Here is a 13,914-nt window from a genome sequence, read left to right on the forward strand (position 1 = left end):
CCCTTTTGAGTAAGCTACAAAAGAAAAAAGAAGAGAGAGAAAGAAAAAAATATTCCATGCACATCACACTGTCTTTATTAGATCTTTTGTTTAAATAAGTGGGCATTTTTCTCACAAGGATCTGTGATGCTATTTTTGATCAAATGTTTCCAACCTTTATTTTGGCAACCTTCCCCAAACCAAAATTAAGTCTTTATGACCTCAAAGTAACTTTTAGACATTATGGAAGGGCCCCTGGAAATCCAAGAAAGACATTAAATTAGACTTATTTGATATGTTAAATTATATGACAAACGTTGTCAAATAAGAAATGATGTTTAACCTTCTTTGAGGTTATGTTTGTGTGAATATGTTATTGACATATGTGTTCCAAAATTGTAAGAGATTCCTAGAAATCCTGGAAATGATGTTTTAGTATATGTTATCAGTCATAAGGCTAATGGTAAAATGTTGTGTACCACAGAGAGGGCCAAATTTTCTTGATAGTTGCATCATTATTATTGTGAATTCCTATCATATCTTTAACCATAGCCATTTCAAGTCTTATCATCCACAGTTAATTGCTTTATTTTGATGCTTTTTCTGAAAGCTCTTTGCAAGTGATTAGAATCCTAAAATGTTGTGTCTTCAAGGAAATATACAGAAAGAACAAAAAGAATTCTAACTTTGAGTTCATACCATTGGACTGAGTTTCCATAACTCGAATGGAAAAACTGGATTCAAAATCCTAACTAATATCAGCAGAACAAGAATTAATTACATTGGACTGAACTAACAAAGCATTATGACTTTTTAGTGTCTTTTTGTTTGAAACATATTTTTTATGTTTTTATCCCCATTGTTAAGGAAACTCTTTTATGCTCTGTAGCTTGCAGCAATTTGCTAACATATATTTTTATGAGCAAAATTGAAACATTTACCTTTGTCCCTACCTGATCCCTCCAAAATTTGGCAACTGCAAGTGTTCTAGTTTTAAGGCGAAACAGTTATTTGTGTAAGTACAGTCCTGAGGGTGAGTCCTTGGCTTGGCTCCTGACACCTGAGAGGCTGTTAAAGTCCAATCTGAGGTTCCTTATGAGAAAGTCACCTGACAAAGCCAATTTAAAAAGAGCCTATATGGTCGATCACTATTCTTGCTATACTTCTGTAAAAAATCATAAAGACTGAAGACTAAACTTTTCTTATAAACAAATTAGTCTTGTTTTATGACTTTTTGTTTGAAACATATTTTTATGTGTTTTGATGGGGGACTAGAGAAATAAAAATTATATTTCAGAAGAAAACTCTAGTGTACCTGTTATTAGACTCTACCCCATTATTTTTGAGGGTTTACTATCTATCTACAATCTGGACCAGATCTTGAATTATTTTAGTTTCCTGCAATACCTGATTATGACTCTCCAAAGCAGTATTTGTGATTTTTCTCCACCCTTCCAGCTTGGAATCACTGAAATTAAAACGGCACTTTCCTGAAACCCTGCAGACTAAAACTGGATGGTTTGATATAGACCTCAGAGAAATCACCACAGCAGTTTATATAGAAATAAACTTTGTGCCTGTTACTGCGTGGGCCCCTTAGAAAGCTCGCGGGATGCAAACTGCGAACCGGAAACATCTGTCAGATTGCCACTGTCTGCTCTCATTCCGTCTGAAGATGCTTCAAGTCTAACATCTGAAAATCTTGCCTGGCTGCCCTCTAGACCCAAAGGTTTATTTTCTTTTCTTTCCCTAGAGATGCCCTTTGCTACGTATCTGACTGTTCACACTATCTGGGGCCTGACTTCGGTGGAAGCCGGTCTGCAACACTGCGGCTGAAATGAGACACAGCTGTCAACTGATGAGCCGAAAGGCCTGTTCCCAGGACCGAGAGCCTGGAAACAGCCTGGGAGACAATCTACCGACCCGATCTGTGGCCTGTCAAACTACTTGTGGGGGCCGGGCACGGTGGCTCACACCTGTAATCCCAGCACTTTGGGAGGCTTCGGTGGCAGATCACAAGGTAAAGAGGTTGAGACCATCCTGGCTAACACGGTGAAACCCCGTCTCTACTAAAAAAAATACAAAAAATAGCCGGGCGTGGTGGCGGCGCCTGTAGTCCCAGCTACTCGGGAGGCTGAGGCAGGAGAATGGCGGGAACCCGGAAGGCGGAGCTTGCGGTGAGCCCAGATTGCACCACTGCACTCCAGCCTGGGGGACAGAGCGAGACTCCGTCTCAGAACGAACAAACAAACAAAAAAGCTACTGAGGGGAAGTTTCAGACTGAAGAATGTTGAGGCTCAGAAAAAGGATACTTCAAAGTGAAGACTGTAGAAGGAGCCTCAGAAGCCAGGTTTCCCTGTGACCTTCTCTCACCCTCCTGTGTCTCAGCCCTGATCTCCCCTGAGGCCAGCCACAGAAACCAGAATCCCTCTGCCCCAGGCAGTGTCACAGAAACCGGAGTTCCTTTGCCCCAAAGCCAACGTGGAACCTAAAGGCACTTTCACTTTTGGCTGTTTTTCTGTGTAAGAATTGGCCAGAAAAAATTTCCCGACCCATCTTACGTAATTGTAGGTAATAGGCCCCCCATTATAGAAAGGGCCCTGCCTGATACCTGGGAGGAAGGAAAGCTGCACGGGGAGGCCGAGAAAAACCTGAGCAGACAGGCCTTACTGAGTGTCGCTATTTAGCCTGTTACCATGACATCATTTCCTTCCGTCCAACCACACTTCTGCGTGACTGTGCCTGTCCCTGAAACCTGAGCAGAAAATCGGAGCGAGCTTTTCCCTGGTACCTTTGGGTCTTCATTCTGATGGCTCCTGTGTCCTGTAAAACTATGGTCAGTATATTCGTTGGGCTTTTCTCTTGTTAATGTTCGTGTCAGAGGTGTCCGTTGTGACCCTTATGACAGGGAGGAGAGGGGTCACTCCTTTTCTGCTGCTACAACGGGAAGCGTTGTGGCTCAGAAACCCAAACTCCAGCATGTGGTCCTTTGGCATGCTCAGCTGCAGAAGTAACCTCAAGGTCTCCCCGACCTACCCCTCACCCCCTGTCTCTCAGTGTTTGTCTCTCCCAGGGAACAAGAGGAAGTTGTTCTCTGAGGATCCTTTATCTTCCTAGAAACCAGACCGGCCGAAAGAACACACAACTGGCTTCCCGGATTCCATTAACTGCACTCACATCACAGGAAGAAAGACTGAAGTCCGTCAACACGCCTGGGTACACTTTATCGCAAACCATTGCCTACTCTCCAGGCACAACCCACCTTGTCCCAAGCCATCGTATGTTCTCCAAGTCCATTCATTTTCCCCTAAAAATCATTCGTTGTCCCTCAAATCGCCACATTTATTGTATGAAGAGGGGCATCTAAGCATCTGTACCCCACTGGGTAATCATTCTGCAGTTCCCCGGTGCCGTACATGTTAAAATAGAAATAAACCTCAGCCTCCCAGGTTCAAGCGATTCTCCTGCCTCAGCCTCCTGAGTAGCTGGGATTACAGACGTGTGCCACCAGGCCCAGCTAATTTTAATGCTTTGAGTAGAGATGGGGTTTCACCATGTTGGCCAGGCTGGTCTCTAACTCTTGACTTCAGGTGATCCACCCGCCTCGGCCTCCCAAAGTGCTGGGATTACAGAGGTCCGCCACTGCACCCGGCCTAATCTGCTTTTTGTCTGTTCATTTTCAGTGACCCTTCAGAGGGCAAAGAGAAAGTGACCCTTCAGAGTGCCTCCTCCAGAAGTTTGGTTGAGGGATAATTTATTTTTATCAGAGACTAAACTCACATTTGATAACATGGTTTAGTGTAAAACATCTGTGCTCCCCATGAATTACTTGTAGAGATATAAGTGTTTTCTTTCCTCCTACCTATTGCCCAGAAGAGCTAATGTGAATGGAGCAATTTATAACAAAAGGCCTTATTTTTATCTGAACTCTGGTCTAATGGATGCTTTCATGTGAATAAGCAGCAGAAGGTTCAACTTTCATGAAAATAAATGAATGAAGTAGGTCAAGGTGGGAAATCTAGACCAATAAGCGTAGCTGTTAAGGCACTTCTAAAACAAGGCATTTCAGCTCTAGTAAGCAGATCCCAGCCCACTGCATTGTGTTTGAGATCTGCAGCTGAACATGGCTTTGAAGTGAAAAGACAAAGGCAATGACAGACTCAAAAGAATGAAACTATAGTGTACAGTGAGAAAGTGTGCTGAGGAAAGGGGCTCCCTTTTTATCGCATTGGTTAATTCTCCAAAGTGTCTTTTATATCCCTGGTTTTGGAATTGGAATTGGCAGTTAAAGCTTATATTTAAAAACTTTAGAGATTTCATTGCTGTAAATCTGTGTAGTCAAGTTTGTGCTGGAGATGTACAAACTTAATTAAACAGGAAGTCTGCCATTTTGTTAGCTATTGCATTTCCATATAGCATAAGAAGTTATCCAATTACTTTCTAAAAGCAAAGATGTAAGAAAAAGTCTGTCATCACTCCTGGCAAACCCAGTGAAAGCGGATTAGATTTATAAGAAGTATGCTCATATGTATCACATAGACACAGGAAGAGGTAACTTTAGAGAGACAGCCCTCCAATACGGGTGTGTTCTATAGAGCGGAGCGTCTGGGAGGGACAGAATATACTGCAGGATCACAGGATGGGTCAGTATCTTCTTCCTACTAGTTATTCCTTCTGATTCCCCTTTCTAAACCTCAGAATCCACAGTGCCACACAAATTTGGGTACCAATGTGAAATTTTCAATGTTTAATGAATAAACAAATGAACAATTAAATGATCAACTAGAAATACAAATATTAGCTGTGAAAATGATTGTTTTATAATAAGTTAGCCTTGTAGATTGTATTCTGAAGTTCGAGATACTCTATGTGCTAAAGAATACTTATTTTATTTCTTAACCAAAAAGTTGAATTTACGAAATGTTTTCTGTGACTGCCAAATCCTGTGGATCTGTGCAGCTGAATCAACTATTGTTATCTTCTCAAAATTCCTCAACAGGCACCAAATGTGTGTTTTAACATTTTTGATTAACTTTGACTTCAGTTATTGAAAAGTCACTAAGAAGTAAAATTTATCATTGTTTTTAAATTCTATAAAATGATTTTGGTGGTAAAGTGTTAAGGATGTTTTACTTCACTGGTTCTTTTATATTTATGGTTGAGTTTTAAATTTATTTTAAAATAATTATAGTTATTTTGGAGAAAAATATGCTGACTCTATTTGTATATTGCTCTTGAATGTCATTTTATTTTTTTCTTATCACTTCAGAATTTCAAAGAATGCCTCTTGGATGTTCTAGTATTGATTTTAAGATCTGTTATTTTCTCTGAAGTGCCTCTAACAAGAAAGTGACTGAAATTGGTGAGTCAGAAGGAGAATGCCAGTGAACTTAACTATACTCAGGATTCCAGAGGAAATTCAAATTTTTACACTGAAGCCAGAGATGATCTTGTAAATTAAGCTGGAACTAAATAATAAAATGCTCAGACACTAGGAATTTTTATTGCCTTCTATAATTTGCAAAGTAGCCTACCAAAAATACAGAATAAACTATTACACTTACCTAAGATATAAAAAAGAAATAGGTGAAAGAACTACAGTTTGAGAAATGAGAAAATTATAAAGCATTTTGTAAAGAGCACTGCTGTATCATAGATTTGCTTAGCACTAAAAATGTTTAAAGGTTTACAAGTATTTGATTAAAATAGGGTTGGTAGTGTGGTAGGGAGAGTTGAGAAGGTTGAGATTCTAAATATTTATATTACTTACTCCAGAGTTATTCATTTGGTAAATGGTGGAACAAGCGTTAGAATTAAAGTTTTGGGATGTCTCTAGTTTCTATGTATAATTTAGAAGTAAACTGGGCAGCGCTTGGTTGTAACTATAGTTCTACCTGTTACCATCCAAAGCATTCCACATAATTTTTCTAGGTTCCTGGAGCTTCCTTTCTCTGCCTCCAAGATTCCATTCCAATATGATCTGCTTCTATTCTTTCCGTAACATTGACAAGAAGGCTAACCTCTTCACCCCTCTCTGAAAATTCTGTTCCCAGCAAATATTCCATACATTTTGTGTCTTTACTGATGATTTGGTGAGAGGCCCTTTGCCATCTTACTACCAGCTTTCTCTGAATTCCTGATCTCTTCCTCTGCCTCCACAGACAGCAAAATTACCTCCCTTCCCCAAAAAGTTCCTCCCATATTAAGTGCTAAGGAGACTTTTCAAGGAATGTTTTACAAAGGAAATTCTCAGCCATGACCATGCAAGAAATTCTAATAGACAATTTAAATACGTTATTGAAATGCATTATGTCTGTGACATTATACATGTAACATTCTACATGTAACATTATACTTACAACATTATACATGCTTCTTTAGAATGACATACTTCTCTAATTTTCATTGCTTCCAAAGTCTCAAGCTTTTTAACTAGAAAACAAATTCAGTATGAAGACCAAATTAGTAAGATTATTTATTGTAGAAGGCAAGCACTTAAATGAGAAAAGTAGACTTTTTTCTCTTGGATTAGAAATTTTATCATTTAAAATTTGTTAATTTTATTGAAAAATGTTTATAAGATTTTAACAGTATAGAAAATTATATAGAAAAAATAAGTTTCATCTCCACATCTTAAACCCTCCAATTTTGCCCTCCAGAGGCAACCATCATCAGTAGATTATTTTCTTGTACATCTTTCTAAAAGGTATAAATATTTCTTTTTTTAACGTAAATGAGTTCCTTTTTTCACACTGCTTTACATCTTGCATTTTCTCCACTTATCATTAGCACATAAAGATTTACAAGTCTATCTCGTTTTAATATTTTGTTATAATTTTTATTCTCGTTACAGTTAATGGATGTACATGAAAAGTTGTATTCAGCAATTACAAAAACAGGACTTTCTGGCATTTCCTGTTTGCCGGAGGCAATCATATGAAAGTTAGCTCTTCTAGTGTTTACTTCCTCACCTCTAAGTGTTTCTATTTCCACTTCTTGATATTTCGGTTTTAGGCATCAAACATTGACTTCTCCCTTTGGAAGGTGAGGATTTATTTCTCTTTCAATCATACGGCCTATATCCACCATGCACCTACACTTGCAGTCAGCTAGATCCAAATATTATACTTTTGCTTATATCAATATTCAGTGCTTTTGTAACTGTGGCTAAGTAAAAACTACTCAAGCCTGAATCATGAAGTTTACCATGATTACTTTGTTTTCCTACTCAACAAAAGTGTCTTTTTTGTGACTCAGTTGTTTATATACTTATAATTAGTACAGCCTAGAGCCCTCTCCCAATTGTATAAGCGTTTTCTAAAAATCTCAAATATATTATATATGCTATGAATTACGTCTTCCTGAAATTGTTCCTCCTTTTGACCTGATGCAATCTGGACTGACAGCTCCCTAGATCTGCTCGTTGTCTTTATTTTGAAATGTCTCGAAGACCATTCTGCAGGGTGAGCAGATCCTTGAACTTTTCATTTTGTAGGATCCCAGTTTCTGAATCCCAAGCCTTGTCTTTTTTGTTTTATTTGCTTGTTTTGGTGGGACACATTTTACAAGAGACTCCTGAGAAAAGGCTCTTGAGATGGAAATTTTAAGGACCTTTCAAATCCAAGAAAAATATGTCTTATCTAAAGTCTTAGAGATATTTTGGCTAGGTATGGAATTCCAAATTGGAAATCATTTTCACTCAGAACTTCAAAGACATTTTTCCATTGTCTTACAGCTTCTAATATTGTTATTGAGAAAAATACCATCCAAATTCTTGATCCTTTATATGAAATTCATAGTTATTTTTCTAAAAGTTTAAAGAATTTTTTTTTTTTTTTTTTAAGAGGCAGGGTCTTGATTCATTTAAGGCCAACGGCAGCCTCAAACTCCTAGGCTCAAGTGATCCTCCAACCTCAGCCTCCCAAGTAGCAGGAACTACAAGCATGCCTCACCATGCCTAACTAATTTTTTAATTTTAATTTTTTTGTAGTGATGAGGATCTTGCTATGCTGCCCAGGCTGGTCTCAAACTCCTGGCCTCAAGTGATTCTCCCACCTTGGCCTCCCAAAATGCTGGAATTATCAGAATGAGCTATCTCACCAAGCCAAGCAAGTTCTTTATTTTTAATTTTCTGAAATTCCACAACCATGAGTCAACTGTGTGTCTTAATGTCATACGTCTGTTCTGGAAACTCATGAGAACTTTTTAAAAATTATTTTTTATGGTTTTCTTCCTTTTGTTTTCTTGTTTCTTGCTAGAACTCCTGTTATCCAGATGTTGAATTCCTAGACTATACCTCCGATTTTCTTATCGTTTTTCTTACAGTTTTCCATATTTTGCCCTTTTACTCAACTTTCAAGGATATTTCCTCAACTCTATCTTCCAATTCTTCTACTGAATTTTCCAAGAGCTTTTTATGTTCCATAGATTTCTTTCATACAGTTGCTTTTGGTTATTTCAAAGAAAAGTATAGTCAGTCTTCACTTTGTGTGATAGCACAGGAGTGTAAAACTGACCATGCAAGCCGAAACCATGAAAAGCAGTCTCGATAATCAATGAGAAAAATAACAATTGTTCCGTAGGCTTTAATAATTTTCCTATAACATTAAAAACACTCTTACTATCAGTTATAAATGCATAGGGAAATAAAAATAACAAAACTAAGATTTACTGAGTACGCTGTAATTAAAGCATTGAAAACATGGAAAGTTAGTTATTTCTTTCTTGGAACAGAGCTTGTCCCCTTCTCACGATGTGAATTAAAATACTAAAGGAGCATCTTTCCCACATCTTGGGGAAGTGTCATCCTCCCTTCTAAGTTTGGAGTAGCTTCCCACCATCATTTCTCCTTTGTGCTTTCAGCTGTCAATGTCATGAAATGTCTCCAAGAGGTTTTTGTTTTGTTTGTTTGTTTGTTTTTTGAGATACAGTCTCACTCTGTCACCCGGGCTGGAGTGCAGTGGTGCCATCTCGGCTCACTGCAACCTCCGCCTCCTGGGTTCAAGTGATTCTCCTGCCTCAGCCTCCCTAGTAGCTGAGATTATAGGTGTGCACCAGCATGCCCAGCTCTTTCGTATTTTTAGTAGAGACAGAGTTCCACGATGTTGGCCAGGCTGGTCTCAAACTCCTGACCTCAAGAGATCCACCTGCTTTGGCCTCCCAAAGTGCTGGGATTACAGGCGTGAGCCACTGTGCCTGGCCCCAAGAATTCGTTAGTGTAAATTATTTTGCCAGGATCTCTTCCTCTGGGACATTTTTGTTTTTTTCATCACAAACACTTTTATTCGCATAGAATATTTGACAACGATCATGCCCCTCTGTTTAACTAGTCCTTGGAATTGAGGTGCACGTTTCAGAGCAGGACACCTTTTTACTCTGGCAGCTTCACAAGATGGCTTAACATTAATCAGTTTCTGCCAACTTTTGAAACCAGATTTTTCTGGCAGTAAAAAGTGTCTTCTTTGACTGGGCGTGGTGGCTCACACCTGTAATCCCAGCACTTTGGGAGGCAGAGGCAGGTGGATCATGAGTCCAGGAGATCAAGACCATCCTGACTAACATGATGAAACCCTGTCTCTGCTAAAATTACAAAAAATTAGCCGGGCGTGGTTGTGGGCGCCTGTGGCCCCAGCTGCTCGGGAGACTGAGGCAGGAGAATGGCGGGAACCCGGGAGGTGGAGCTTGCAGTGAGCCGAGATGGGGCCACTGCACTCCAGCCTGCGTGACAGAGCAAGACTCTGTCTCAAAAAAATAAATAAATAAATAAATAAAGTGTGTCTCCTTCCTTTCTTCTGTAATTACCATTTTCTTTTCAGATGGGAAGGAACGTCAACACTTTGACCTGAATATTAGCCGAGTGACTTTTCAAAAATTGCAGCCTTCAATCCAACCAGAGTGCTTTCCTTCCTTCGTGCAATTTAAAAAGATGTTGAAGAAACTTTGCCTTTTAAAAAAGTATTGATTAGGCTTCTGCAGTATGGTTTATTCAAAGCTAGATCCCTTCAAATCTTAAACTTTGCTATTCCCATTTTAAAATCTTCTAATCATCTCCAATTTTACTTCCCATAAAGTTGTTTATTTCTTTGCTGCACTTTCATCTGTGCTGGTGAATTCCCTCTTTGCATGATCCATTCTTGTGAAATGTTGCACGGGTGCACCACTGGGAGGCAAGGAGGGAGGTCAACAACACACTTGGTGCAACAACTCAACAACAACAACGTACATGAGCTGACAGGCATACCGTGGCCAGTCACTGACAGGCCTTGAAGAAGTGCTGTGATTGGCCACTGATCATGATGTGCATCTATTATTATTTAGTGACTGTGGGTGGAAGAGCTAAAAGGGTTTGCATACTGCATAATCACTCATGGTTAACACGCCATGGTAACTGAAATTTGAACGGTATTGCTGGAAGACTGGTGCTATCAACTACACTGTACAGGTGATATTTGTAAATACTGGAACCACGCAGAGTGAGAACTGCCTGTACGTCTCTTATTTCGACAAGGCCATTAACGATAGTGTTTAAACTCTTCTTCTCCCTGCACACCCATTGTTTCCGTCAGTTTATTTTTTTCCATGTTTGCTTGTCTGTCTGTTTTTGCCTGTTTCTTTTTTGTTTGTTTTGTTCTCTGCTTTAATGTTAGAGATTTGTCTGATCTGCTTACATGTAAGAGGGGGCACCAAAATACACGTGTAGAGCTTATTAATGTGACCTGAACTTCTGGGAGATGTAGCCCAGCCATGTCTTAGAGAGTACCCGATAGGGATGCCTTTAAGTCTTATATTTTGGGATGGTGGGATGCCTGAAGAGCACTCTTCACATCTTTTTTCTGGAGCCCATTCACCTTGCTACCTGGCTTCCAGGAGTTGAGTGGTGAAGGAAGGCCCAGGGTTTTTATATCTATTTCTCATTAACAGCAATATTTTTAGTTTGGTGCCTTTATTCCCAGCCACACCAGTCCAGAGGCCCTCTGTTAGTTTCTTCAGAGAATAAACCTTCTGTGTTCTGTAGGGAGAATGATGGGCAGTCAGGACACCTGCTGTCGTTAGCCCCGTTTTCATCTCTGCCAATTCCAGAGCATATTGGGGCCACTGACTTGGAAATGCTGCTGCTTCTTGACTCTCCCCATTGCTCGTTTGGGGTCCAGCTCTCTCTGTCCAGCTACCACTCACCCATCTGCTTTCTTTTTCTAAATCGGGTTGCTGTTTTCTCCTATTTCTTTGTCCTTGTGGGTTTATGGTTCTTAAAATAAAAACTTTATTGTCATTTGAGTGGGGCTTTGTGAGGGAGAAAGGGTTAAATGTATGTGGTCAATTTACCATCTTCCATTTGATGCCTCTCATTTTGAAAAAACAAAACAAACTCTCTGGGTGCAGTGGCTCATGCCTGTAATCCCAGCACTTTGGGAGGTCGAGGCAGGTGGATCACCTGAGGTCAGAAGTTCAAGACCAGCCTGGCCAACATAGTGAAACCCTGTCTCTATTAAAATGCAAAAATTAGCCGGGTGTGGTGGCAGGTGCCTGTAATCCCAGCTACTCGGGAGGCTGAGGCAGGAGAATTGCTTGAACCTGGGAAGCGGAGGGGGTAGTGCGCGGAGATCACACCACTGCACTGCAGCCTGGGCAGCAGAGCAAAACTCGGTCTCCAAACAAACAACAACAACAACAACAAAACAGAAAGAACAAAACAAAACCCCAATGGGGACTTTTCAATACTCTGTTCTAGGTCCTTGACCAGACTGAATCCAGTACATGGACAGGAGATGATGAAGGTGTGCTTTTGTTTTTTTCTTATTTCACTATTTTCATAGAGTAAAAGATTTGATTTTTCTTTCTGTTACTTGTCTTCTAGAGATGCTAAGGCAGGCTTTACCTTTTTGTCTGTCATTGGTCTTTATGTTTTTTATTATCAGAGCTATCTAAAATCAACCATAAATGTCCTAAGAGCATTTTGGGTAAATGATTTATAACACTTTCTTGAGATGGCTTCAGTAGCCTTCTTCAACTACATCTCCTGGCATTTTTAATAAGCCTCTTAATAGAGTCTGTCATCCCCATCTGTTTTGATATAAGGTTGATTATTACAGCCACGCCGTGCTGCAAAAAGCCACCTGATCACGTCAGGAGCGTGTTATGCATGCATTCAACTCCAGGTATTCTCAGGGAAGAATCATGAAGCCGCTCCTGCTAAATCATATCCCTTTCATTAGGTCTCTCCTGGTGGATTACGTAGAACTTTGGAAAATTAAACATTAGACATGTTCATAGAAAATCATGTCACTGATTTTTAAAGCCAGCTCAATTTAACCTGCCACTGATTCCCTAATCAGCGCTTCTCTGACTGTATCCCGAGGGAAAATATATTGAACGCAGCTGAAGGTTAAGGCAGAGGAGCTGGGCTAGATTGGGAAGCAGCCAATCAGATGGGGAGGGTCCAAAGATCTGATGCCTCCAGGCGAGCAGCGCCAAGCTGAGCTGGTTAGTCTCCTTTGATTGCGGATGAACACCACACACATGTCGTGAATGCTCCCTAGGCTGGCTGCAGCTACCAGGCAGACCCGGGAGCTGAGAATAGAGGAATACCTGCCCGAGCAACTCATTCTGCACGGCAGCCGACGAGACAGCGATTTTCCTGTGCTGGAATGTGCCCATCCAAAGGTATCACTTCCTTTTCATTGAGTTTCTGTATTTCTTAAGAATTACGGAGAGCAGAGATGCTGATTCTGGAGGAAGATCCCTGCTTTCTAGTAATGCTTTGTTCCTGTTCTCAGGCTAAGTGCCAGCTTTAAAATGGTTAACCTCTAGGGGAGAAGCTACTAAGCAGAAGAAAGGAACACTTTACATTGCTTAAGCTGACTGCACAGACAGACCTTTTATTAGGATGGATTCTTTGTTACTCTTGCTATTGTTCGGAAGGTAAACTGCTTACCAATGCAGCTTTCAACCTTCACGTTCTGCTACCTTGATAACTAAGGAGACCTGGGGGAAGCCCTGGGGAGGGGGTGGAGGGTCTAGTATCTCAAAGGTTGCTGCAATTTATCAGCCTCAGAGAGAAAAAGGGCCCAATTGCTGATCAAAGGTAGAGAAAGAGCATTTGGTTGGTGTGAGGATTCTTCTGTACTTAGGACACAAGTTTTACAAAAAATGAGCACTGCATATTTTCACTGTGCTTAATAATTAAGATACCTTAATTACCATTTATAACTGACAGCTGGTGTGCTCGTCCAACAGTCATCAGCGTGTTAGGCGCTCTTGTTTCAGTTGCCAAGGTAATTGGAAGGATAATTTAATATGTTAGAGTAACAAAAGACCCATGAGAAACATATTGCATTAGGTGAGGCATGAGATTGCTTTGTGGAGCGTTTATTTCTGAGAGTGAGTTCCTTCTTTTGTCTCTTGGCCCCATCAATTATCTGTTAGAAGAACAGCTATACTAGGGACTTTCATCATGTACCATACAGTTAAATTAATACAGTTGTTTCTTCTATACAGTAGGCAAGATTCAGTTTCTGTCTGAGACATTAAATTGTTAGTCATATGGAAAGATTTCCCCGGGAAGTTGTTCATTATCCTCTGTGGGACAAGTGACATCACACATCCCTGGGTTATGAATGATGGCTTGAGTGAAGTGGAGAGAAAGTGTCTTCTCGGGGAGCAGAAGTGAATGCAAAGGGTGCTCTGCTTCATTTCCTAGTGACCTCTAAGAAACATGGCCCATAGAAATGTTAAATGTCACAGCAAATTATCAGGGCTAATATTTTATGGTATATTTATGGAAGCTCTTATAAGTCATGCAGATGCTTTGTGTAGTTACTGATTTGTTTTTCTAAGACCACCAAAGTGGGCACAAAAGAACCAGCGAGTAGGCAAGGCTAAAAGCAAAACTGCAAATTTATTCTTTGGTCATCTAGCTTCAGGGACCGGAGCTGGGCG

General features: G+C 40.2%; 1 protein-coding gene across 2 annotated transcripts in view; it reads left to right on the forward strand.

The window, feature by feature from the left end:
- The first annotated feature begins 12,462 nt into the window (after positions 1 to 12,462).
- SORBS2 (sorbin and SH3 domain containing 2) overlaps positions 12,463 to 13,914 on the forward strand; it is a 378,235-nt gene continuing 376,783 nt past the window's right edge. For both annotated transcript variants that reach the window (XM_023221003.3, XM_023221004.3), the window contains exon 1: positions 12,463 to 12,639. The gene's annotated coding sequence lies outside the window, so the exon portion shown is untranslated. The remainder of the gene's footprint in view (positions 12,640 to 13,914) is intronic.

This window comes from Piliocolobus tephrosceles, chromosome 3 (assembly GCF_002776525.5).
Source record: "Piliocolobus tephrosceles isolate RC106 chromosome 3, ASM277652v3, whole genome shotgun sequence".
Classification (NCBI taxonomy): Eukaryota; Metazoa; Chordata; class Mammalia; order Primates; family Cercopithecidae; genus Piliocolobus; species Piliocolobus tephrosceles.